This window comes from Sminthopsis crassicaudata, chromosome 1 (genome assembly GCF_048593235.1).
Source record: "Sminthopsis crassicaudata isolate SCR6 chromosome 1, ASM4859323v1, whole genome shotgun sequence".
Lineage (NCBI taxonomy): Eukaryota > Metazoa > Chordata > Mammalia > Dasyuromorphia > Dasyuridae > Sminthopsis > Sminthopsis crassicaudata.
Genome location: NC_133617.1, coordinates 362,345,381 through 362,372,305, shown reverse-complemented (window position 1 = coordinate 362,372,305; position 26,925 = coordinate 362,345,381).

The window sequence follows — 26,925 nt, the reverse complement described above, 5'->3', positions numbered from 1 at the left end:
GGTCTTCCTAACTTCAAGGCCAACTACATCACATTATTTCTATTCATGATTTAATAGGATTTTCTTTGCATTTTAATTGAAGCTGTAAGTTACAGTAAGTGAAACAGAAATCAACAGGTTAGTGAGTATTTGGATTGATAATTGTTCCTTCCAAACATCTTTTTCATATCACCCCTCAGATCATAAAAAATGATATACCTTCTGCCTCTGTCCACAGTTTTATACTCCAGTTTCACCAATACTCTTCTTAAAGTGATAAGAATCCTAGAACAATTGGATGGAAGTAGGTAACACGGTCCACTATTTCAGATGCATACCAAGGGACAATAAACACATTTTGAGAAGTTTCTGTTAAATAATCCACATGATCTGCAAAAAAAGTTTATTTTCAAACAGTCACAAAATGCTTTATACCTAATAAATAAAGAATAAAACTCATTTGTTCCAAATCACTTCATTTTGCCCTCCTAAAAGTTGATTGATGCCCAATTAAAACAGGGTAATTTTGCAACATAATTGTAACACCATCTGCTACATAAAATAACAGTTGTGGAGTTTGAGCTGCAGAAGCTCCAAAGACCCTTGTTTCCAACTTAGGAGGTGACAGACAACTCTTTTGAAATAATAGGGAGAGAGTTTCTAAATGAAAGGGATTAGTTACATTAAAACAAGATAATGTCCACATGCAGTGGAAAAGATCACAGGATACATCTTTTGACATTATGTGTATCTTCTTGCTAATTAGGTTACATGCCTTTGGATAGCAACATCATATCCTTTTGTAGACACTTCTGGGCATTGAATACCAGGAACCAAATGTGAGTTCTAATTAATTCCTCTTTCAATAATGTCTAAGACAATTCTCTGGGCCTCAGTTTCCTCATCTATAAAATTGAAATACAGAAATATTATAAGAATCAACTTTCACTGAGTCTCAGTTTCCCCTCTGCATAATGAAAGGCAGAGGGGAATTGTGAAGGTCAAATTATGTAATAAAATGTGAAAATACTTTGAAAAGTTTAAAAACCTTAAAGCTTCCAAATCATTCTTATCCCCAGCATTATTTCTAGATATCTTTTCTTTCCTGGATAGTAAAATAAATAGAATACTAAACTCAGCCAAAGAAAAATAAAATTACAGCATCTGAGAATTCAAAAAAGACCTTAGAAGTCATCTAATCCAAGCTTTGCCTAAAAATGAATCCCCTCTACAAAAGAGTCAATGACTTGGAGGTTTCCAATGAGATGTATATTCCACTTTTAGATAATCTGAATTATTGGAATGCTTTCCTTACATCAAACCTACTTTTGTCAAGTTCTACCCATTGATTCCTGTTCTGCCCTCTGAGGTCAACTGGAATAAAATCAATTTCTCTTTTAGGTGACAATGCATCAAATGTTGATAGAACATGATTACATCACTCTAAGCCTTCCAATCTTCAGAACAAACATTCTGAGTTTCTTCAGCTGCTGATCATTTGACCTATAACCAAGGACCTTTCTTAGACTGCTTATTTTCTTCTGAAAGCCTTCCAGGTGACTAAAGATTTATTTCCTAAAATGTAGCATCAAAAGCTGAGCATAATACTTCAAGAGTGCCTTGATCAGTGCAAAATACAATTAAGAGTATGAGTTTACATTAATTTTCTTTTGCTTGATCACCATATCATACTGCTAACTTACAAGAAGCTTATAGTCATTCAGTTCCCTGAGACTTGTAAGTAAAGTTTTGTTGTATGTGTATGTTTGTTTTTACCCATGTATAACATTTCATGTTTATCCCCATTAATTCAGTTCACAGAAAATCTCTCTCTCTCTCTCTCTCTCTCTCTCTCTCTCTCTCTCTCTCTCTCTCTCTCTCTCTCTCTCTTTCTTCTTCTTCTTCTTCTTCTTCTTCTTCTTCTTCTTCTTCTTCTTCTTCTTCTTCTTTCTTTCTCTCTCTCTCAATCCATCTATCTATGTGAGTGTTCATGTGTTCATGTATTTTATATACTTATTAGGCAAAGAAAAATGGAAGTAAAATAAGATCTGAACATCTTGCTAGTCCTATCAAAAAAATTCATTGAAGTAACTTCCTGAATTCTCAGACTGATAAATACTCTTTTCTATGCTACCCATGTTTGTCACCACTCACACATTGTCTCAGTGGTCAGAAGATAGTCTTGGTCCTCAGGTTCAATTAAGCAAGCAATGGAACTACCAATATGTATCCTCACCCTATGCTAAGCAACTGGATCTTTGCAAATGAAATAGACATATTTTTATACACTTTGACTATATTGGATCAAGTGCATTTTCTTTTCCTTCTAATCAGCTGTTTCTCTTTCTGTCTTCTGAATTTCATTTGTCCAATCCTACTTAGGCTGTCTTACTCAAGAGCATTTTTTCCCCATGGGATCCAACATTTCCTTTCTTAAAAACCATTTGGAATCTATTCCCCTCTAATTTGCCAACTGTGAGTGATTTTCATCTTTTATCACAAATTTTAAGGGGTAACTTCCTAAGTCCACCCCATTTCCAAAGGGAATTCCCAGCAAAGTTGGGTTCAGTCCCATATCTGTCACAACTTAATAGCTATATGATTTTGAATCTCAGTTTCCCCATGTATAAAATTGGGATAAAATTGTTAGGATTCCCAGATGAGAACTCAGGTTGTCTGGACAGTGACAAGGTGAGAATTCAGGTTGTCTGGACAATTGCAAGGTGAGAACTCAGGTTGACTTGACAGTTCTCTGGCTCAGACCTTTGATTCAAGCCTTTAAAGGGAGTTTACACCTTAGGAATTCTAAGAGGACCAAGTTCATTGGTGGAAGTATTTCCCCACATGCCAGACTGGTCTTCTTTCAGCCTGCCTGGCGTCAAAACTCTATCCCAGAGTCAATTCTCTCAGACGCAATGCTGCCCTTCTTTTAGCCTCCAGAGAATAGGCAGGTGAGAACTCAATGGGGCTTGGGGAAATACTTCCACCAATGCACTTGCTCCTCTTAGAATTCCTAAGGTGTAAACTCCCTTTAAAGGTCTGAACCAAAGGTCTCAGCCAGAGAACTGTCAAGTCAACATGAGTTCTCACCTTGTAATTGTCCAGACAACCTGAATTCTCACCTTGTCACTGTCCAGACAACCTGAGTTCTCATCTGGGAATCCCAACATAAAATCTCTTGCACTATCTACTTCATAGGACTGATTTAAATACAGTATTTCAAAATCAATGATGCTTTAGTTAGATATAAGTTATCATCCATATCATCATTATTATAGTGATAATAACAATATATAAATCAACTAATAAATCAATAAGTGTTTATGAAATTCTTCCTACAATGATGTGGGGATTTCTTAGGATATAATTTGAAACAACAATAGCTGTGTCTGTATGTGTACTGCACTTCTGCTGACATTAGGCTGACTCAGAACATTTAACCTTTAATAGATCAAATCACATTGATTTGGTTGATACCACCTTAGTTTTCTGTCATCTGAGTGTTAAAAGTTTTACACTATTTATATGTGTTTCACTTATCTTTTGGGGGGTTTCATATTTTTAATTTTTTTTTACTATGGTAATATCTTTAGCCATTTGCACAGGAAAGAGTGCAAATATTGTAGCTCTTAAGGAGCATATTTTAATAACTATTAAAAGCAGCACCTGTTGGTGTGGGGAAGTCAAGATATTCAAAAGTGAAAGATGCTCATAATGAGAACAAGACCAGTTGCATCATGCACAAAGAAGAGCAATCAAAAATGCTCCAAGAACTCCAAGAATTGATAAAATATTTCTGTGGAATAACCTAATTAATCTGCAGAAAACCATTGTGAAAAATGGTCACAAACAACCAATATTTTGCAGGCATTCAGAGTTCCTTTACCCCTTTTCTTCCAAAGTCCTGAATTTAAGTTCAGTTTTTCCAGGAAGACATTACTTGATAATGAGATTGCATTAACTCTCCTTATGTTAGTCAGACCCTATCCAACCCAGAAAAGAATTTAATCTAAAGTGGGAAAGCCTGTTGTATTCTACTCCATCTTGGGTGGAAGAAGCCAAAGGTAGAAATTGTCTGAGTAGATGTAATGTTCTGGCTAGCCCTCTGGAGGTCCTTCTAATGGGCCTTGGTTTCAGCAGAATAATCACCCCAAGAATAGTCAGGAATAAAGTCCAAAGTCTTTATTATCTCCTTCATAGTCTGTCTCCTTTTCCTGGGGCAGGGATAGCTTTCTGGGAGACCTTTAGATGGGCCTTGATCTGAGTGGAGAAATGCAGAAGTAGGAGAACCACCAGGATGGTGGAAGATGGAATGTCTCTCTTCCAGTCCTTATTGGTCATTATATACTCTATTACAATTACATCATTACAGCACACTATGCATATGTGAACTTAGAGAGCTATTACATCACAATGCTAAGTACTAAGTATATGTGTAAACTAGATAACATTGTCTCATCAATTCCTCTGAGTTAACACCTTGTTCCAAGTATACTTCTCCAGAGTTCTGGCTCTCTATAAGTAGAAATAATTTCTTTGTCCAGGTTCACTCTCATACCCCCCAAAGGAAAGTGTATACATTATTTGAATTGATAGACTAAAGCTAAGGTTAGTCTACTAGTATAGAGATCTTTTCTCAATCCAAGACACTAAGTCCTTCATTTTAATATAACACCTCCAGTCATTTTAATCAGTTAGGCTTGTTCATTGTTTGATGGACCACCTACTATTTTGAAGAGTGACATTATAATATCTGTGTGCATCTTTAATGAACTAAAATATCCACTCAAAAATTGCAAGGTAGGTGGGGAGAATATTTCACTTTCAATGGGCATGTAAATCTTGTGTCCATTGAAGATATGATTAAGTGATAAATACATTAGCATAATGAGAAACAGAATTGTTCCAGAATTTCAGAAATTAACAGATAGAATTAGAATAATACAATCCAGTCTTGTGCTGTGCCACTCATCGTGAAAGGCTTTAGAAATTTTCCAAGAGATGGAAAGAAATATGCTTTAATGATGTATAAACTTACCTGATTTTAATCCTGTTATATATATCCTGCCTTTATCAAGGCTAGACTTGAAAAAATGAACTTTTCTTCAAAGGTGTGCTTATTACCTGATTCAATGAATGGTTTTATGATGAACCATTAAAGAATTTCATATGAATCTTTTGAATTTAATACAAATTATGTAAAACTAATGATAATTTATATTGCATTAAAAAGTTTTAATGCAAAAATTACAGATCAACAAATCACTTTATATTAATCTGTTTTATAAATATCTCATTGTAGCTTCACAACAATGCCCATTTAAAAAATTTGCTTTTATATACTAGTCACTTAGCATAGAGCTGGGATATGATGTGTGAATAAAATATGACCAAGTAAATCAATTAAATTAATGGATGTATATACTGTCACAAGTTAAAGTGAGGTACCCAATTCCTCTCCCATCCCCAGTTTAGTAGGAACATCTCTATAGGAACTTCAGTCTTGCTAAAGTAGAAATTATCCTGGTGTCCATAGACATATATATAAATATTTGACAAGACAGCATGCTGAGACTCTGCCTAAGTCATTGTCCTACAGTTTTCCTGATTCTACCTTTACATCTTAATCTTGTATTTCACTAAGATTTTTATAAGTCTTTAAGATTCCTATTAAAGGCAAATATCCTTGAGAGAAAAGATGTTTTAAATGTTTAGTTACTTTAGTAAGAATAAGTGGAGTGAAACTAGGCAAATAAGGAAAAAGTCAAACACCAAACAAATTGTCTAGGACCAATCCCAGGGTTGAATTATGCTGATCATATTAGGAATCTCAGTGTCTCCTAGAGGACAAGAATTAATTTTTAGGGTAATCGTCAGTGGTGAGGGGAGCAAGACTAAGATTCTAGAGAAGAAATCATTTAACTGCCTCACCTAGGAAGCCAACCTTTGATCTTGGCTTTAATAGCTGGAGTGATCTGACTAAGCCCACTAACAAGCCATAATCATTCTTTGCCTAGAAATGAGCATCTAGGGTGGAGATCAAATACTTAAATATTTGTATGAACCCTCCATTTGTGTTACAAAAGATAAGTTCACATTTGATCTCAAAGTTCTCATGTTCTTTTCTAGAAATGACCTTTGAGGATTTCACCCAGGATACTAGCCTTTTAAAATCCATAATAAACTCCTGTCAGCTATTGCTGCCACAGGATAACATATTACCCCAATGTTGGGATCAATCACATCACAAGGCCTGAGATTCAATACGTCTTGTTGAAAGGATGCGAAATTTTTAGAATACATTAAGGTGAAGTTTGCAAATCCCTTGGACATAAATTAGGGAATCTATTTGATATACTTTCATGTCATCAAATCTTTTGTCTGGTAACTTGCTGAGTATAGGAAATGAGTTATGGTAATGTTTAAACAGAGGAGAGTGGGGGAATCCAGACTGGCTGGGCTTTCCCTGCTTCTTTCTGCAGGACCTTGGGTGTGACCTGCTGCAATTTTCTTCTCACCTTGAGAAATCAGTACTAAATCCCAATTTCCTATTTAGTTCTTAAGAATTAACAAATTTTCTTCTGCAAGAGGAAAGAGTAGTCTTGATAAAACCAAAAATAAAAAACAAAAAAAACAGGGCAGGACAGTAGGGAGAGGAAAAAAGCAATTATCCAAGCAAAAGTTCATCTCACACAGGCTGCCTAAGAGGTAGGAATGAAAATGATTTGCTTGGGGACTCTTGCCTAGGTAACCATTAAGTTATTTGCATATTATTCTGTGGATTTCCTTGGTTGAGAAAATCAGGAACTGAACTCTCCAGTGTCCTCTCATCTCTGAACAGTAATTCTGAAACTTGGGCTTTTAAATACAGCCTGAACCAAATGTAATTGGTTCAGACTAGAGGACACTGAAAAAAACAGCTTCTCTTCCCAATCCTGCTTCAAAGGCAAGGAGACAGAGATTAAGAGTAAGGGAACTTTATAATGCCCAGAGGTTTCCATGCCCTGTTTACCAATATAGTCCTGAGGAACTGACTCTGCTATGTTGCAGGTCTTGAGATGGGGGCAACAGAAAAGAAATAAAAGTGCTCACTCCCAGATCCTTAGCATATTCTTCTTATTTGGGTCTTTCTTTATTGATTTTTAAGGGGATGGGGGGAAGAGAGTTGGAAAGTATGAAGAGTGACTAAATGACCCCCCCCAAGAAGCTTTCTATTTTTAAGGGTATGCAAAGGGAAAGGAAATGAAAAAGAAAAAAAAGGAAATATGAAATGTGTAAATTGTAATGAACCAGAGGGTATTTAATCCTACTCTGTCATTTTATAGATGTTAAAAATACAGTAAAAGTAGTTAGGTAAGCAACATAAAGTTACTAAACTAATTAGTGGAAAATTAAAAATTAAGATCAAGATACACAAGCTCCCTGAATCTCTCCCAAACACTCATTCATAAGTATGGAGGTAGAATTCCTAAACTGGAATAGAAACTGGTAATATTTATATTGATACAAATTGTGTCCACCTTGATTTTGGGGGGAAAGCAGTTAAGTGGTTTCATTCTGTTGAAAATCTTGTTGGGGACTAGCTGCACCCTCCATTGAGTTAAAGATTAGCCCAGGACCACACCCAGTAATTTGAATTTAAGGGTTCTCATTCTGTTGGAGATTTGGGCTTGATATTCCTATTGAGTGGCTTGAAACTTCAAGAGAAGTACTCTCTTTTCAACTAGAAATCTAGGCCTGGGGGCATTGGCAACATTGAAGGAATCTCATTCAATGGAAGCCCTAGTCTCAGACTGCTATAAAAGAGCATTCTGAACTCCACATCTCTATAGAGGTCGGAACTAGGATTATGCCTTTGCCATTTTCCCTGACAGGATCTTTTGCCACTAAGAAGTCTGTCTTCCTAGCAAAGCTGGCTTCTCAGTGCCAATAAAAATCCCTTTTCTTGCCATTCAGACTTCGGGTTTGTGAATTCTTTCACATTGGACCTGCATGGACCAGAGGGGATTCCCCACCCCAATTCTCACACCACTAGCACTGCATCAATATGATGCTTTAAAGTTTGCAGTCTCACAACAACTCTATAAGGCAGGAACTATCATTATTTTTATTTTATAAATGAGGATACTGAAGTTCAGAAAGGCCAATGATGTACCTAACGTTGCATAGCTGATAAATGTTAGCAGAAAGATTTGAACCTAGGTTTTTCTGACTATGTCTTAATATCTATTTCTACACTACATTCTGCTCATTGTGGCTCAGTTTTTTTCACTTGTAAAGTGACAAGATCTCTTTTGTGGTGGCAAAGAATTAGAACTAAGGAGGTAAACATCACCAGAGAAACAGTTGAAGAAATTATGGGATATGAATACAATGAAATACTATTCTAAGAGAAATGATAAATGTAACATGCACTCCTAGCAGTTACAATTACTAGTCTACCTTATGCCTAACAGAGTACCTTTGACCACTGACTTTTGCAGTGTCAACTCTACCCGGCTCGCCTCCTCTGAGGCCTTCAAAGGTCTCTGGCCACGATTTCTTGAATCTATAGTTTAATAACCGGTAGCGCACTCAAGAACAGGCAGGTGTAATCTTAAAAGCCTTTATTATACCTACTCACATAATGGCCTGACTTAATGCCCTGACTTGTTACCTCCCTAGTGAATACCTGGTCTGAAGACCCATGTGTTCACTACCAAACTCCTTATCTCTTGGCTATCCATCAGCTTGGCTCAGCTACCCCAGGTTAGGGAGCCAGATTAAAGAGTACCAGGTTAAAGAAAGTGACTGCTTGTCTGCAGTGGGCTTATAAAGGGCCTCTGAGGTCACACATACAGCCAACCAACAAGAGAGCTGTCACCTATTACAAAGCTATCTCAATATGGCCAGGATCCCACCCACAGATCCTATATCCACAGAGAATACTTCTGGGCCACTCAAATCTCCTGTTGCTCTGTGCCCACCCATTTAGAGGGCCCTTTCAGAAAAAGGGTATGGTTTCATAGATCTAGGAAAACTTGTATGAACTGATGCAAAGTAAAGGGAGCAAAATCAGGAAAACAATTTATACAATAAATGACAGTATTCTAAAAACAATCAACTTTGATTTAACAGGGATCAATACAAAGACAATCATGATTCCAAGGGTCTCATGATGAAACATGTTACAGCCATTTCCTGACAAAAGAAGATGAACTCACACTTCAGATTGAGGGGAAAAAAATTTTTTTGACATATAGTCAATGCAGACATCTGTTTTATTTGACCATGCAGTTTATTACAAAGGGGTTTTGTTTTGTTTTTAATTGAAGAGGTTGCTAGAATGGAGTGAAGATATATGTTCATTAATTTAAAAAATATAACAAATTTTTATTTGTAGTTATAATATGAAAATGAGCCTCTAATGTCTATCTCTAAAATTCTGATTTTATGATTCTTTGAACTTCCACTTTCCCTCCATTCTCTTCCAGCACTGATTCCTCAAGCTTGTATTGATATTTGCTATTTGGGTTCATAGATGCTTTTCACTTGGCAGTGAAACCACAAATCTTCTATATCTTGTGATTGGGAAATGGTTAATGAGAGGGAGTTGAAAGGATGTGAAGAATCTTCCTGAATAACTGTGAAAACTGGAGAGGGAAGGTGCTGGAGTTCATAAATGTAGGCAGGAAAAGGTTACCAGGTGGTTTTAGAAAATTATTTGCTAGAACAGACTACATATTCACTTGAGGTTCTCACCAATACACACCTGTTTAAATGTCACAGAAACAGATTCTTTCTTCTTTTTAATGACAACATGAAGCCATACAAATTGCATTGCAAAACTAACAGAGGACACAGCACTATGTTATTTGTGATAGCTTGATTGACATAAAATATCTTTACCAACAGCTGTTTCTGATGGTTATTTCTCTTAGGCAAGTCCATTTGCAATCCAAAAAGGGAACCATGATAACCCTTGTAAAGGCTGTTTTGTGCATCAATGGTTTAAAATCCAATTTCAAAAGAACTGCCAAAATATGGATTATAAAACAAGCTGCTTTATCCATCTGGTAACTAATGTAGTGACACAGTAACATTCTGGAACACTAGGCCATTCATCCATTCACGGTGCCTCACACAGCTATCAATGTGAATAAATACCGCAAAATATAGATGGAGCCATTAAACTGCCATCCTTACTGAAGACTGAAATATGTCTGATGGCAGAGCCACAACCAAATTCTTTACTAACAAAATATGACAAAGTTATGGGCCAAATTTTTATTTCTTTCAATACTTTACAATCAACAAACATGTGTCTCATGAACACCTACTATGTGCTCAATCCTTAATGTGAATTTCTTGGCAAAGCATCACATAGCAAAATAAACATGCAAATTTAGATGTAAGAAACAGGTGACCAGCCTTTGGACAAAAAGTGGAAATTAGTTTTTGATACAAAGTTAAGCTTCCTCTTTCAGTCTCTTGGTGTTTCTATATTGATACCCACATCCATATGTGCCCCTGACATGCCCAGAGATGCTTAGAACCCTCCTGATGCTTTCATTATTAAGTGTACTTCTATCTTCCCTTCCTGTGGAATGTTCTATGTTCTAAACTTGGATTTTTAAACTCCTTTCCATCTTTACATAAGGGTATTACTTTCTCTTTTCAATAGTGATAAGAAGTTATCTGATTAATCACATAATCTGGTTTTCATGGCTAAAAATATACTCACAATTCAAAGGGAATTTTGATTTTAACATGGAGTTACTAAAGTCCCAGTTCCTTAAGTCCAAGAAAGAGTTCCAAAATGGTAGAATTTCATGCACAGTGAAAAGCTTATAAATGTGCTGTTTGTAAGCAAGAAGGCTAGACTGCCAAATACTCTTCAAAACATACTCTGAAGGCAGAATGCTTAGGTAGAGAGTAAAAGTCTGGGATATGGTAAGATAGGGATAGAACCTTGATCTTGGAATGAGGGAACCTGAATTTTAATCCCTCCTACTAGATATAAGAACCTGGGTGATTTGTTCCACCTGCATATAGATAGTCCCATGGGCTACTCTGGATAAGCATTCTTGATTTCTCTTAAATTTCAAACTTAGCCCTCCCTGGGAACTTCTAACGTTTTCTAAACTCAATTGGACCAAGGTAATCCGTAAGATTGAAAGCATGTATTTAAAAAAAAAAAAGCAAATATTTAATGAGACAAAGTAATTTGTAAAGGAAAAGGAAAACAATTTCCAAACAGATTATATAGATTAAGGTCTAACTCACAAGCAAATATTTGGGAAAAATTTTTCTATAAGATTCATGTTCCATCGTTTTTATCATATAAAAATACACACACACACACACACACACACACACACACATATATATATATATATATATGTAATGTTAACATTTATATATGTATATGCTTTAACATATGTATATGTTGTTAATATATTTTAATACACATTATTTACATATCTGTTTTTCCTTTTAATATGTTATAATAAACCTTTAAAATTTTTAAGAAGAGTCAGTTGTACAGATATCTGCACCTTAGAGCATAGATATCATGTACTATTTTTCAAAAAACAATTGAAGGGAGGAAAGGAAAACAAAAGAATTTTATTCTGCACCCAGTTGGATGATACAGAGAGAAGAGGTAGTAGAAGTGAAAAACCAAGAGAGCATTAGTGAATTAAGGCCAGAGATTAATTATGAAAGAATAGTATTACACCAGCTTTGAGAGTGCCTGGATCCTATGGTATAAGACTGGCCTTATATCAATGACCTAAAACAATGGTGTCAAACTCAAATAGAAACTGATCCCTATAGGTGTCACATAGAGATAGAAAACCTCAAAATCTGACTGTACTGAGGATACTGATCCTCAATTCAGACCAACAATACATCACAGTCAGTTAAGGACTGCCAATTTTTCCAGAATTGCTCTTCTTGCACATCCTCCACCATACTACCTGCCCTATAACTAATGATTCTCTCTTCTACTATCTCATTCTGCCACTTCACTTTCTCCAGCTTTGTATGACTTTCCAAAGTCTTTCCTTTTTAACAAAGGCCTTGCCAAGTCTTTACATAGCATTCTGGGACAGATGGTATAGAGCCTTAGAATCAAAGATGAAGTCAAAAGACATTCTGTTCTATTGAGTCCTCTAGGTTCTTCTCTTAGCTTGAGATCATTGAAAAACATTTAGGTCCTCAAGAGAATCCCTCTATGGGAAGAAAGGAGAGAGAGACAGATACAGACAGAGAGACAGAGACAGAGAGAGAGAGACCGAGTTGCAGAGACAGAGAGAAAGAGAGCAAGACAGAGACAGAGACAGAGACATAGTCAGAGACAGAGGAGACAGAGAGGCCTTCTGTTCATCCACAAGACCTTGTCATGGAATCCTTTCAGTCAAAATTATTTTGATAATAATAGTAAAATGATCAAATTCCTAATATGGCAAATATCAAAAGAGATATACCATATAAATGCAAACTCTTACGTGGGTCCTCAATAAATTTTAAGAGTATAAATGGATTCTAAAATCTAAAAGTTTAAGAACCACTAAACTTAATGGTATTTCAATTCCATCAGGGCTCAAAGTTTTATACATTATCCTCGTTTTTAATTCCTTCTCCATTTTTTATCTCAAAAAAGGTAGAAAAAAAGGGAATGATAGTCACTATATAAATACCATGCTCAAAAGCAGTGTAAACTTCCTTTCGTTCCCAGAAAAATTATTTAATTACCCATTGTTCTCAATTGATTGTTGTGGGCAACTTGAAATTATGTTCATAAGGAAGGTCAGATAAGAAGATATATATGTTCCTTTAAATGTGACAATCAGAAATTTGCATTTTTAAACTTAATTTTTGCTTAATTCCTTAATTAATCACAAGTATTATTGAATTAAGGAAAGAAAAATTTGGACTCATAACTGAGTCATGAATACACAGAGTGACATTAAATGCCTCAAAAGCCAGATTAGAATTGAATATAGAATAAAACAAGAGTTGGACAGCTCCTCTACTCTGGAAATGATGTTTTGGAATTCATCAGAGAAATTGTCTCTGGCTTCCTTGAAAGTATTAGCCTTTTTTCATTCATTCAGGAAACATAAACTAATTGTCTACTAAGTATAATGTACTCTGCTTGGTCTCGGGATGGTAGAAAGGTCCACTGTCCCTAAGGAGCTTACACTTAGTGGAGGCGATGGAGAAAGGACAAAGGAATAAAATATAGATATATTAAGCAAAATGTACACATCAAGAAAATTCAAATTTTGTGTTGTTCAAAAAATAGTGTCGTCATCACAGAATTATCCTGCATTTTTTAGAATGAAAACCATTTGTACATTAGTTCCAAGCTGTAATTTTATCTCCAAAACAATCATTATTAAACATTGATAGTCTGGGTGAAGCATAATACAGATACTTCCATGTTTGCAAAACATGCTTGTTCTGGATAAAGATTTCATTTTTTTTTAAAGAAATTAGCCTTTACAATTCCAATAAACTTGAAATGGAAAGTGCCAACCCAATCCAGAGAGAGAACTGTGAAGACTGAATGTGGATCAAAGCATTTTCACCTTCTTAAAAAAATTATTATTGTTGTTTATTTGATTGTTTTTTGTTTCCCTTCTCAATATTTTTCCTTTTGATCTGATTTTTTTCAGCATGATGAATATGGAAATATGTTTAGAAGAATTATACACATTTAACATATATTAGATTGCTTGCTGTCTTGGGCAAGAAGAAGAGGGGAGAAGAGGGGGAAAATCTGGAATACCAGGTTTTGCAAAGGTGAATATTGAAAACTTTGCATGTATTTGGAAAAATAAAAAAAAAAAAAACATTAAATAAAATTTAAATCATTAAAAATAAAATATCATTAAAAGTGAAAAAGAAATAAAAAAGATACTTTCCCCCACATAAGCTATTAGTTTTTTATGGCACTTAGTTACTTAGTACTTAGTATATGGTTTATACTTAGTATGTTATACTTAGTATGTGGTTTCAATGCCAACCTCTGCCACCACCCTCACCACAGCTCCCTTCCCATAGTACTTGACCTTCCTCCCTCAATAAATAAGTCCAAAATGGGGTCAGAAGGGACTAAAAAGCTAGCTAGATAAAAGTCTACAGCAATCTTGCTTTCAAAGAATTTAGATTCTACTGAAGAGAAACCCAAGAACTAATAGATAATGAATGCAAGAAGAAGGTAAAGATCACCCAGCAATTAAAAGATCAAAAAAAAAAATTGTTAAATACAGGATATCCTGAATCTAAAGTGAATCCTAAAGATTCTTAGAGATGAGAACGTAGCAGGTGCATTTTATGTAAAAGGAATAGGAACTGTCAGTGAGAATGTAATAAGAAAATATTTTTTAGATCCTCTGTTTGCATTTTAGCCTGCAGCACAATAGTACTAATCGCTCTAGTTTGAGAGTGATACAATGCATTAAAGTAGCTTTTATGATTGATTAAATGTTCTAGCTTTGCTACAACATTTAATCAATGACTGCTACTCAATTCAGCCACATTGGCTACAAAGTATGGAGAATTCACAAAGTCACACTCCAGCACTTTAGCAATTTTCGACCAAAGTCCAATTCTCACAACTATGATTTTAACAGAGCTTCAAGGGACAGTAGCAATTTCTAGTAAATCTTTATTATCTTTTTATTCCCTTCTTTTTTTCCTATTCCTCCTCCTGTCATCTCAACTTTTTTCCCTTCCCCACCTCCTCTCACAGTTTATCCACCTCCTTACTACATCATCATCATTGTTGCTATTGCTTTATGATGCATTTCACTAGTGTACAGTGCTTAAAAAGCATTTCATAATAACTATTATTATCTAGTATGGGGAACGGGGTTCCTTTATTCCAGGCTCATCTATAGAATCTTTTTGATAATGGATGGTTGTAATAATCCCCAGACACATGGTCAGAGTAAAGACCAGAAGCAATGACTCAAAGCTCCCCCACCCTCACAATCTCCTGTCCCTTACTTCTACCCCCCAGGGAGTTTGAATATCAACTACAATTCTCCAGGGGTCCTCTCAATTCTCTCTCTCCACTAGCATGAATTAGCACTAATATCTAGATGCAGACTCTGAGTTTTCTCCCCTGCCTCCAGACCCCCCATTCCTGCTCTTGTTTGACCTGGATAAGAACCATATTAAAAAACAAAAATCAACAAAAACAAAACAAAAAAAACCAAAAAAACTTTACTAGTTAGTAGCCCCATTCCTTTTGAAAGCTCAATTGGATCCATCCAGTTCCCAGTAGACCTGACCTGTTTTCATCATTCTCCTTCAAAGTCCTTAATATTTTACATATATATCTCCTCAATAGAGACTGTCTTAAGTGTTTTGTTTACTCCATGTTTTCTTTTACTGAAATATTAATATTTTGAATCTTCCTAAAACAGTATTAAGGTAGTATAGATATATCCCTCTTAAAGTTCACAAAACTGCATACAAAGCTGGAGGTGTGACTGACCAACATAGAGACCTTTGGTACTGTTATTTTATGAAAGCTGCAAAACACTTTATTGATGTAGCTTAAGGGCTGCTAAAGCTTAAAATCAGATTCTGAAACAGAAACATTTTTTTTTTGTATGCTAAAATAAGCAATTAGTTCCCTATGTATATGGTTCCCCGACTAAGCACATCTTGATAGAACTTCAAAATTTGGAACAACGACTATATTTGCTGCTTAATTTTGTATTACTTATAAAAAAGCACAAAGGACACGGAGGTCATTATGATTTTTGGCAGACTTTTTAATGTTTGATGTGTTAACACATTTAAATGGAAAACCACATATATATATATATATATATATACACACATATATATGCACACACACATATATCTTAAGCTTAAAATAGATATGTGCATATACATACATACATGTATATATATGCATGTACATACATTTTTATATACTTTAAAATTCTTATTTATATAAAAAACTCATTTGTTTTTAAAAAGAAAGCGAAAAGGGCATGGAACAGAAGATATGTCCCATGGTAATGTTGGACAAAGAGGTAAGATTTTGACTCTTCTGGAATTGAATTTTTAGTATTTCATAGTCACACAAAAGATTGAAAATAGTCTCCAAAGTCCATATCTGTACCAATACCCATAGCTTCACCAAAAACAAAAACAAAAAAACACCAGAAGAAAAGACACAAAGATGGAGAAGAGAGAGGAGGACCAAAAGGAGAGCAAGTTCAAGCTGGAGCCCACTTTTCTTTGTGTAGTCTAACCTCTGGAGTCAAAAGAGCAAAAGGCTCTTCTCTACCAGCAAGGGGTGAGAGGAAATGGAGAGCCTCCAACCTTTAGGATAAGGTGGTTGGGCACTTGGGGAGGAATATGTATACACATGAGTATTTGAGTCATTACTGCTGATCTTTACTTTGACTGGGTGACTAGGGATTACTATTATGTATGTTCAAATGTCAATTTCTTCTTATAGTATCCCATGTTCTCCTTTTTCCCAATCCTGACCTTCTTGGTATTTTATCTGAACAGTAAAAATAGTTCATTTCAAATATTTGAAAAGATCCATTGTTTCATCAAAATGAGTGTATTCTCTCCATCAATAAAGCCCCAATTCCTATGCCTTTTTAGAAGCCTTTCCAGTTTTGGGAAAACCTACAAGACATGACACCTAATTGACACAGTCTTAGAGAACTCAGAGTCATCTCTAAAAAATGAGATGAGCATTCAGAGTAGGATTGAATGAAAGAACAATTATCATAAAACAAAATTAAAGAGAAAATATAAAGGTCATCCCTGACATTTAAGTTAGGGGATGTCCTTTCTAATCAAGGCCCCAAACAGTCCTGAAATTGCCATAAAATAAACCTTGTTATTGCAGCTGATAGAACCTGCCTGAATTATTGCCCTGCAGGCATTAAGAATTAGAATATGCATCAATCTATCCTTGGCCTTGAGAGCAGAACTGACTCAATCTGTTTCCTTCTCAGAATGAGAGCAGGGGTAAGATTGAAAAACCAGGAAATCATTATTTCCATCAAAACCAAGTCCCTTGTCTCACAATCCACATTGAAAAGTTAAAAAGGTGTTTCATGGGTGAGCATAAGTTGATCTGTATAGATTGAGTAAAGTGGGGGGGGGGGGAGAGGGAAATCCATCTCTCATATTAAAAAAATTTAGTGCTTATGTGAATAAGAAATTTTCCTTCTTCTCCAATCTCAAAACTCTCTTTATAGCCCAGTCGACTTTTTACTTCAAATTCAATACTGAACCCTAAATAGCCCTTATTTTCTCCTAGTATCTAAAAAGCTCAGATAGATTTTTCATTAACTAGAGTAAAAATGCCTTGATGATAATACAAACACACATGCATATGTACATATGTGTGTGTGTGCGCTCGCACGTGTGTGTATAGCATATATACATAAAATATATAGTGCTTTAAGATTACAAAGGGTTGTCTTTACAATAAACCATAAGAGAGATAGAGAATGGAAACATCATCCCCATTTAGAAATTTTTTTTAAATGATTTATAGAGGACTTCCGGCCAAGATGGCGGCGTGGAGGCAGACAGCTGCTTGAGCTCCTCGTTTTCTCTCAGAACTTACTTCATGACAAGCCTCTGACTTAATGCTTGACCCAGAAAGAAATTCACAAATTATCACCAAGAGAAGACATCCTTGAAAGTCGCCAGAAAAGGTCTGTGTTTGTTCGGGGGAGGGTCAATCAGACTGGGCGCAGACTGAGGGCAGGCAGCCAGAGCAAGACAGGCAGCTCACACAGCTCAGACCGGAGGGGGAGGGGTGTGATCTCTGCTGTTTCTGTGAAAGGGCTTTTGCCCCAGTGTGGATGCTCCGTCTTGGCAGCAAGCCAGGAGCAGCAGAGAGGGTGTAAACACCGGAGGTGAAGATTAAAACCCCAGAAAGCCAGCGTCTCTCAGACCCCGGCCACCCCCAACCCCCACCTGGACTGACTCGGTGGGTTCTCGGAGCCTCAGAGCGCAGACTCAGTACAGTCATTGCTGTTCTGTTAGTGGCTCTCTGCTGCCCTACCCCCAGTCTGTAGAGGAAGCCCATTAATAACATCCAGCCCTATCCCCCGCAAAACAGACCAATTGTTTCTCTTGTCAGTTTGTTTTCTTTGATTCCTACTCTGACAAAATGAACAAAAAATTCAAAAGGGCTCTAACCATTGACAGCTTCTGTGTGGAGAGGGAGCAAACTTCAAATGCTGAGGAGACTAGGAACAGAATGTCCCCAGATGTATCCCCTGGGAGGGATATAAGCTGCTCCTCAATACAAAAGAACCTCATAGAGGAAATCAAAAAGGCTCTCACAAGAGAGCTGGAAGAGAAATGGGAAAAGGAAAGGGAAGCTTGGCAAGAGAGCCTGGAGAAGTCATCCCATGCATTCAAAGACAGAATGGATAAAGAAATCAAATCATTGAGAAACAAGATTAGTGAGCTGGAAAAGGTAAACAACTCCAAGGAAAACAGGATTAGTGAGCTGGAAAAGGTAAACAACTCCAAGGAAAACAGGATTAGAGAGCTGGAAAAAGAAATCAGCTCTCTAAAAAATAAAATGGATAAAATGGAAAAAAATTCCATAGAAGATAAAAACTCAATTGGACAATTACAAAGAGATATAAAAAAAGTGAGTGAAGAAAATACATCATTGAAAATTAGACTGGAACAAGTAGAAATGAATGACTCAAGGAGAAACCAAGAGGGAGTCAAGCAAAACCAGAGAAATGAAACAATTGAAAAGACTGTCAAGTACCTTACCAGAAAGACAACAGACCTGGAAAACAGATCCAGGAGAGACAATTTGAGAATAATCGGACTCCCTGAAAAATGGGAGGAAAAAAAGAGCTTGGACACCATTTTCGAGGAAATTATCAAAGAGAACTGCCCAGACGTTTTGGAAACAGAGGGTAAAATAGACATTGAGAAAATTCATCGATCACCTACTGAAAGGGACCCTAAAATCAAAACGCCAAGAAATATAGTGGCCAAGTTCAAGAACCATCAGACAAAGGAAAAGATATTGGAAGCTGCTAGAAAAAAACAATTCAGATATGGAGGATCCACAATAAGGATAACACAGGATCTAGCAGCGTCCACATTAAAAGAACGCAGGGCCTGGAACATGATATTCCGAAAGGCTAAGGAACTTGGTATGCAGCCAAGAATAACTTACCCAGCAAGAATGAGCATCGTTTTCCAGGGAAGAAGATGGACATTTAACAAAATAAATGAATTCCATCTATTTTTGATGAAAAAACCAGACCTACATAAGAGGTTTGATCTTCAAATACAGAACTCAAGAGACTTCTAAAAAAGGTAAAAAGAAATCTTGAGAACTATACTTCTGTCAAAAAAATATGTAAAGAACATATGTACAATTTGTCTTAGAAACTAGAGGTGGAAAGGAGATTATATCATAAAAAAGTATAAAGTGGTGGTACTACATCTCATGAAGAGGCAAAGGTAACCTATTATATCTGAGAGAAAGAAAGGAGGGAGATGAACATAGCGTGTATCAATAGACATATTCAATTTATGGTGAAACTTCTTCCACTTCATTGAAAAGTGAAAGGGAAGGAGTAAGCTAAGGGGAAGGGAATACAGTAATTTCGAGGAAAAGGGGTAAAATAAGGGGAGGATCTTTAAGGTGGGGGAGGGATCCTAAAAAGGGAGGGCTGTGAAAAGCAAGTGGTGTTTACCATTTTAATACTGGATAGGAGGGTAAAAGGGAAGGAAAGGGGAAAAGCATAAGCAGGGGTTAATAGGATGGCAAGCAATATAGAATTAGTCCTTCTAACCATAAATGTGAATGGGGCAAACTGCCTCATAAAGAGGAAGCAGTTAGCAGACTGGATTAAAAGTCAGAATCCTACTATATGTTGTTTACAGGAAACACACCTGAAACAGGATGAGACATTCAAACTAAAAGTAAAAGGGTGGAGCAGAATCTATTATGCTTCAGGCAAAACCAAAAAAGCAGGAGTAGCCATCCTCATCTCAGATCAAGCAAAAACAAAAATTGATCTAATTAAAAGAGATAAGGAAGGGCATTATATCCTGCTAAAGGGAAGCATCAATAGTGAAGCAGTATCAATATTAAACATGTATGCACCAAGTGGTGCAGCATCTAAATTCTTAAAAGAGAAATTAAGAGAGCTGCAAGAGGAAATAGATAGCAAAACTATAATAGCGGGAGATCTCAACCTTGCACTATCAGAATTAGATAAATCAAACCACAAAATAAATAAGAAAGAAGTCAAAGAGGTAAATAGAATACTAGAAAAGTTTGATATGATAGATCTTTGGCGAAAGCTAAATGGAGACAGAAAGGAATATACTTTCTTCTCAGCAGTTCATGGAACCTATACAAAAATTGATCATATACTAGGGCATAAAAACCTCAAAATCAAATGCAGTAAGGCAGAAATAGTAAATGCATCCTTTTCAGACCATAATGCAATCAAAATAACATTTAATAAAAAGCCAGGGGAAAATAGACCAAAAAATAATTGGAAACTAAATAATCTTATACTAAAGAATGATTGGGTAAAACAGCAAATCATAGACATAATTAATAACTTCACCCAAGAAAATGACAATAATGCGACATCATACCAAAATGTGTGGGATACAGCCAAAGCAGTAATTAGGGGAAGTTTTATATCTCTACAGGCCTACCTGCATAAAATAGAGAAAGAGAGGGCCAACGAATTGGGTTTACAACTAAAATTGCTAGAAAAGGAACAAATTAAAAACCCCCAGACAAACACAAAACTTGAAATTCAAAAAATAAAAGGTGAGATTAATAAAATTGAAAGTAAAAAAACTATTGAATTAATTAATAAAACTTAGAGTTGGTTTTATGAAAAAACCAACAAAATAGACAAACCCTTAGTAAACCTGATTAAAAAAAGGAAAGAGAAAAAGCAAATTGATAGTCTTGAAAATGAAAAGGGTGAACTCACCACTAATGAAGAGGAAATTAGAACAATAGTTAGGAGCTACTTTGCTCAACTTTATGCCGATAAATTCGATAACTTAAATGAAATGGAAGAATACCTTCAAAAATATAGCTTGCCCAGATTAACAGAGGAAGAAGTAAGTAGTCTAAATAGTCCCATCTCAGAAAAAGAAATAGACCAAGCTATTAACCAACTTCCTAAGAAAAAGTCCCCAGGACCAGATGGATTTACAGGTGAATTCTACCAAACATTTAAAGAACAACTAACTCCAATGCTATGTAAACTATTTGAAAAAATAGGGATTGAAGGAGTCCTACCAAATTCCTTCTATGACACAGACATGGTACTGATACCTAAACCAGGTAGATCGAAAACTGAGAAAGAAAACTATAGACCAATTTCCTTAATGAATATTGATGCTAAAATCTTAAATAAGATATTAGCAAATAGACTTCAGAAAATCATCCCCAGGATAATACACTATGACCAAGTGGGATTTATACCAGGAATGCAGGGCTGGTTTAATATTAGGAAAACTATTAGTATAATTGACCATATTAATAATCAAATTAATAAAAACCATATGATCATCTCAATAGATGCAGAAAAGGCATTTGATAAAATCCAACATCCATTCCTACTAAAAACGCTTGAGAGTATAGGAATAAATGGACTATTCCTTAAAATAATAAGGAGCATATATTTAAAACCTTCAGTAAACATCATATGTAATGGTGATAAACTAGAACCTTTCCCTGTAAGATCAGGAGTGAAACAAGTTGCCCACTATCACCATTACTATTCAATATAGTACTAGAAACTCTAGCCTTGGCAATAAGAGCCGAGAAAGAGATCCAAGGAATTAGAGTAGGAAATGAAGAAATCAAATTGTCACTTTTCGCAGATGACATGATGGTATACTTAGAGAACCCCAAAGACTCTGCTAAAAAGCTATTAGAAATAATTCAGAATTTTAGCAAAGTCGCAGGATACAAAATAAATCCACATAAATCCTCAGGATTTTTATACATTACCAACACAATCCAACAGCAAGAGATACAAAGAGAAATTCCATTCAAAATAACAGTCGATAGTATCAAATATTTGGGAATATATCTACCAAAGGAGAGTCAGGAATTATATGAGCAAAATTACAAAACACTTGCCACAAAAATAAAGTCAGATTTAAATAATTGGAAAGACATTCAATGTTCTTGGATAGGCCGAGCGAATATAATAAAGATGACAATACTCCCCAAACTAATCTATTTATTTAGTGCTATACCAATCAGACTCCCAAGAAACTATTTTAATGACCTAGAAAAAATAACAACAAAATTCATATGGAAGAATAAAAGGTCGAGAATTGCAAGGGAACTAATGAAAAAAAAGTCAGAGGAAGGTGGTCTAAGTGTACCTGATTTAAAGCTATATTATAAAGCAACAGTCACCAAAACCATTTGGTATTGGCTAAGAAATAGACTAGTTGATCAGTGGCATAGGTTAGGTTCACAGGACAAGATAGTGAATAAAAATAGCAATCTAATCTTTGACAAACCCAAAGATCCCAAATTTTGGGATAAGAATTCATTATTTGACAAAAACTGCTGGGAAAACTGGAAATTAGTATGGCAGAAACTAGGTATGGACCCACATTTAACACCACATACTAAGATTAGATCAAAATGGGTCCAAGATTTAGGCATAAAGAACGAAATCATAAATAAATTGGAGGAACATGGGATGGTTTACCTCTCAGACTTGTGGAGGAGGAAGGAGTTTGTGTCCAAGGGAGAACTAGAGACCATTATTGATCACAAAATAGAACATTTTGATTACACTAAATTAAAAAGTTTCTGCACAAACAAAACTAATGCAAACAAGATTAGAAGGGAAGTAACAAATTGGGAAAAAATTTTTACAGTTAAAGGTTCTGATAAAGGCCTCATCTCCAAAATATACAGAGAATTGACTTTAATTTATAAGAAATCAAGCCATTCTCCAATTGATAAATGGTCAAAGGATATGAACAGACAATTTTCAGATGATGAAATTAAAACTATTTCCACTCATATGAAAGAGTGTTCCAAATCACTATTGATCAGAGAAATGCAAATTAAGACAACTCTGAGGTATCATTACACACCTGTCAGATTGGCTAAGATGACAGGAACAAATAACGATGAATGTTGGAGGGGCTGTGGGAAAACTGGGACACTGATGCATTGTTGGTGGAGTTGTGAAAGAATCCAACCATTCTGGAGAGCAATCTGGAATTATGCCCAAAAAGTTATCAAAATGTGCATACCCTTTGACCCAGCCATACTACTACTGGGCTTATACCCCAAGGAACTACTAGAGAAGGGAAAGGGTCCTGTATGTGCCAAAATGTTTGTGGCAGCCCTTTTCATAGTGGCTAGAAGCTGGAAGATGAATGGATGTCCATCAATTGGAGAATGGTTGGGTAAACTATGGTATATGAATGTTATGGAATATTATTGTTCTATAAGAAATGACCAACAGGAGAAATACAGAGAGGCTTGGAGAGACTTACATCAACTGATGCTGAGTGAAACGAGCAGAACCAGAAGATCATTATACACTTCAACAATGATACTGTACGAGGATGTATGCTGATGGAAGTGGATTTCTTCAACATAGAGAAGAGCTAATCCAATTCCAATTGATTAATGATGGACAGAACCAGCTACATCCAGAAAAGGAACACTGGGAAATGAATGTAAACTGTTATTTTTACCTTCTGAATCCAATTCTTCCTGTGCAACAAAAAATTCGGTTCTACACACATATATTGTATCTAAATTATACTGTAATATATTTAACATATATAAGACTGCTTGCCATCTGGGGGAGGGGGTTGGGGGAGGAAGGGAAAAAATCTGAATAGAAGTAAGTGCAAGGGATAATGTTGTAAAAAATTACCCATGCATATGTACTGTCAAAAAAATGTTATAATTATAAAATAAAATAAAAAAAAATTTAAAAAAATAAATAAATAAATAAATAAATGATTTATAGAGCATATGTGGCTTTCTTGATCAAGATTAGTAATATATTTGGAATTTAGATTTTATGATTTTAAAATAAATGTTATTCTTTCTTTCATACCTGAGGCTTTACCACAGTTATAGGCCACGTTTATCAGAATGCACACCCATATTTGCTAACCAGCATAGATTTGGTAATGTTCTAATCCAGTCTATAGTACATTGGTAATAGAATTCCAGGAAAATATAAGCTCCTTCAGTGCAAAATTATCATTTTATTATATGTTTTCTCCTCTCCAAGCAGCAAGGTGACAGTCACAGTGAATTAAGTGCCAAGGCTGGAGTCAGAAAGATTCATCTTCACAAGTTCAAATTTGCCTCAGACACTTACTAGCTGTGAGCCCTGGGCAAGTCACTTAACCCTACCTGCCTTCTTTTCTTCATCTGTAAAATGAGCTGAACAAGAACCATTCTAGAATTCTAGAATTGCCAAGAAAACTCTCAATGGGGTCATGAAGAGTCTGACATGACCAAAAAAACAACTAAATAACAATAGCTTTGATTTTGTAGCCTCATTGGTTCCATTGTACCTTCCCCATAGGAAAGGCCATAGGAATTGTAAAAGACTTGGTATAGGGATTTCCCTTGAAGGGAAATTCCCTCCACCAGTACAGCCGAATACTCTTCCTATACTTTGTGCTCTTAGAAAGTTGCTTGAAGAAAGTCTTCAGGAATTTATATCACCCATCGGGTGTGTCTGAGACAGGACTTGAGCCCAGCTTCCTGGCTCTAAAGTTGGCTGGATATCTATTATCTCATAATGCCTCTCACAACTGATTATCTAGCATAAACAAGTACTGTTTTATAACCTCTTCCCCATCCTGGGGAAGTGGAATGGGGGGTGGGAGGGGTGGAAGGTGGGGAATTTATGTAGCCTCATCTTTAAAAATCCTCAAAAAATTAAAATATTGCAATAATATCAATTATTATTAATTTAAAGCTTTAAGTATAAAGAAACATAGAGTAAGTAATGAAGAAGAAAGGGTATATGGGAGAAATGGGGAAATAAAGAACCATCCATTTAAGGATTTTCTTGTGACTTCTTTTGAGTCAGATTAGATATTGCTATCCTTAGTCTTCCTTTGTTATTTAAGTCAAAGCAGTTTTCTTCCCGTGAGAAAATTTCAGAGATAAAGTGTAATTTCGGGAAGAGGAAGTCCTTACAATAATGCTCAGATTTGACTCTCAATGAAAAATAGGACAGAATTTTTAGGTTATAATAAAGGGTATAGAATCTTTCTTAATATTGCCATTAGAAGAAAACTTTTAAAAACTCACAGACATGTAAGCTTTAAGATGAACTCTGTTCTTCATTTTGCTTTAGAAAAGGCATGGCTAGAAGAAGCTAGATGACTCAGTGGATAGAGCACCAGGAGGACCTGAGTTCAAATTGAATGAGATGAGGTGAGATCTTTCAAGACAGTTGTGAAAATTGAGTAAGGCTTCCTCTACTTCAGAGTTCGAGTAGGCCTGAAGGACTCTGAAGGGCATTGCCTTCCCCTCCTATGACATCTCCCTATTTCATCCAAATATGGGCAACTATGTACTTATTGGTCAAGTTCAATTTCATGGGTAGATCTCGCGTTTAGAATGTAAGACTCTCAGCCAATGAGGATGAGGGTCAGTGGTGGGAAGGGGCGTTTTGCGTTAGGGATTAAAGGTGCTGTCCTGCCCACAGGAGGCGCTTCCTCTCTTCGATAGTCTACTCGAAGAGTGGGACGCCCTTCTCGCGAGAAGTACAATAAACTTTGCTTTTCTCTAGAGCTCTCTCCAGCTTTTTTATTAAATGGTGACCCTTCACCATTTCCGTACCACACAAAATGCAGGGAAGGATACAAAAAGCTAAATATTCACCAAAAGGAGTCACATAACTAGATTTTAAGATGGAATTGCACATGTATCCAGACTCTCAGAGTGAGAAGGGATCCTAAAGACCACCTTCTCCCACCATCCTTTAGTCTCCCCCTACTTCAGTCCATTTTCCATTCATGTGTCAAATTAATATTCTTCAAAGGCAAGTTGGACAATGTCAATGGTCAATAGATTCCAGTGTTTCCCTATTACCTCCAAGATCAAACAGAAAACTCTCTGACTTTCCATAACCTGACTTATTCCTATCTTTCAGTTTTCTTATCTCTTACTCTCTTTCAAATATCCTGAGATCTTAACATTGGCTGCCCTTGCACATGACACTCTACTTCCTGACTTTGAACATTTTCACATCTGTTCTCCAAAGTTGAATGCTCTCTCTTCATCTCCACCATTTGGTATCCTGTCTTCCTTCAAGTTTTTGCTAAAACTCTATTTTCTAAAAGAAGAACTTTCCAGTTGTCCTTAATCTTTTGTTCTTCCCTCTGAGACTACCCTAAATTTTTCCTATTTCTAACCTATTTGTATATAGTTGTTTCCATGTTGTCTTCCTCATTAAATTGAACTCCTTGATAAAAATGACTTTCTTTTGTCTTTTTTGTATCTCTAACATTTAGTACAGAATTTGACACATATTAGGTGCTTAATATCTGTTTGTTAATTAATTGACAGAACATGAATCCCTTCTAGAATACACTCAAAGAGTAGTCATGCAATTTTTGATGAAAGATTTTTTTTTTGATGAAAGAATTCCAGTGAGGCACAATTCATTTTCTTATCAAGTAGACCATTCTATTTTTTGGATATTTCCAAAAGCTAGAGATTTTTTTTTTGTTTGTTTTCCCCTTCCTGACATCAAACCTAAATATGGCTTTCTGCCAAAGGTCTACATCTGGCATTGTCATTAAGACACTTAATTTCCTGCTCAGTAACACAAACTATGTAGTCCCTATACGAATACACACATACAGTGGGAGTTGGGGGTTGGGGGGAGAGAGAGAGAAAGAGAAAAAAGGAGGAAG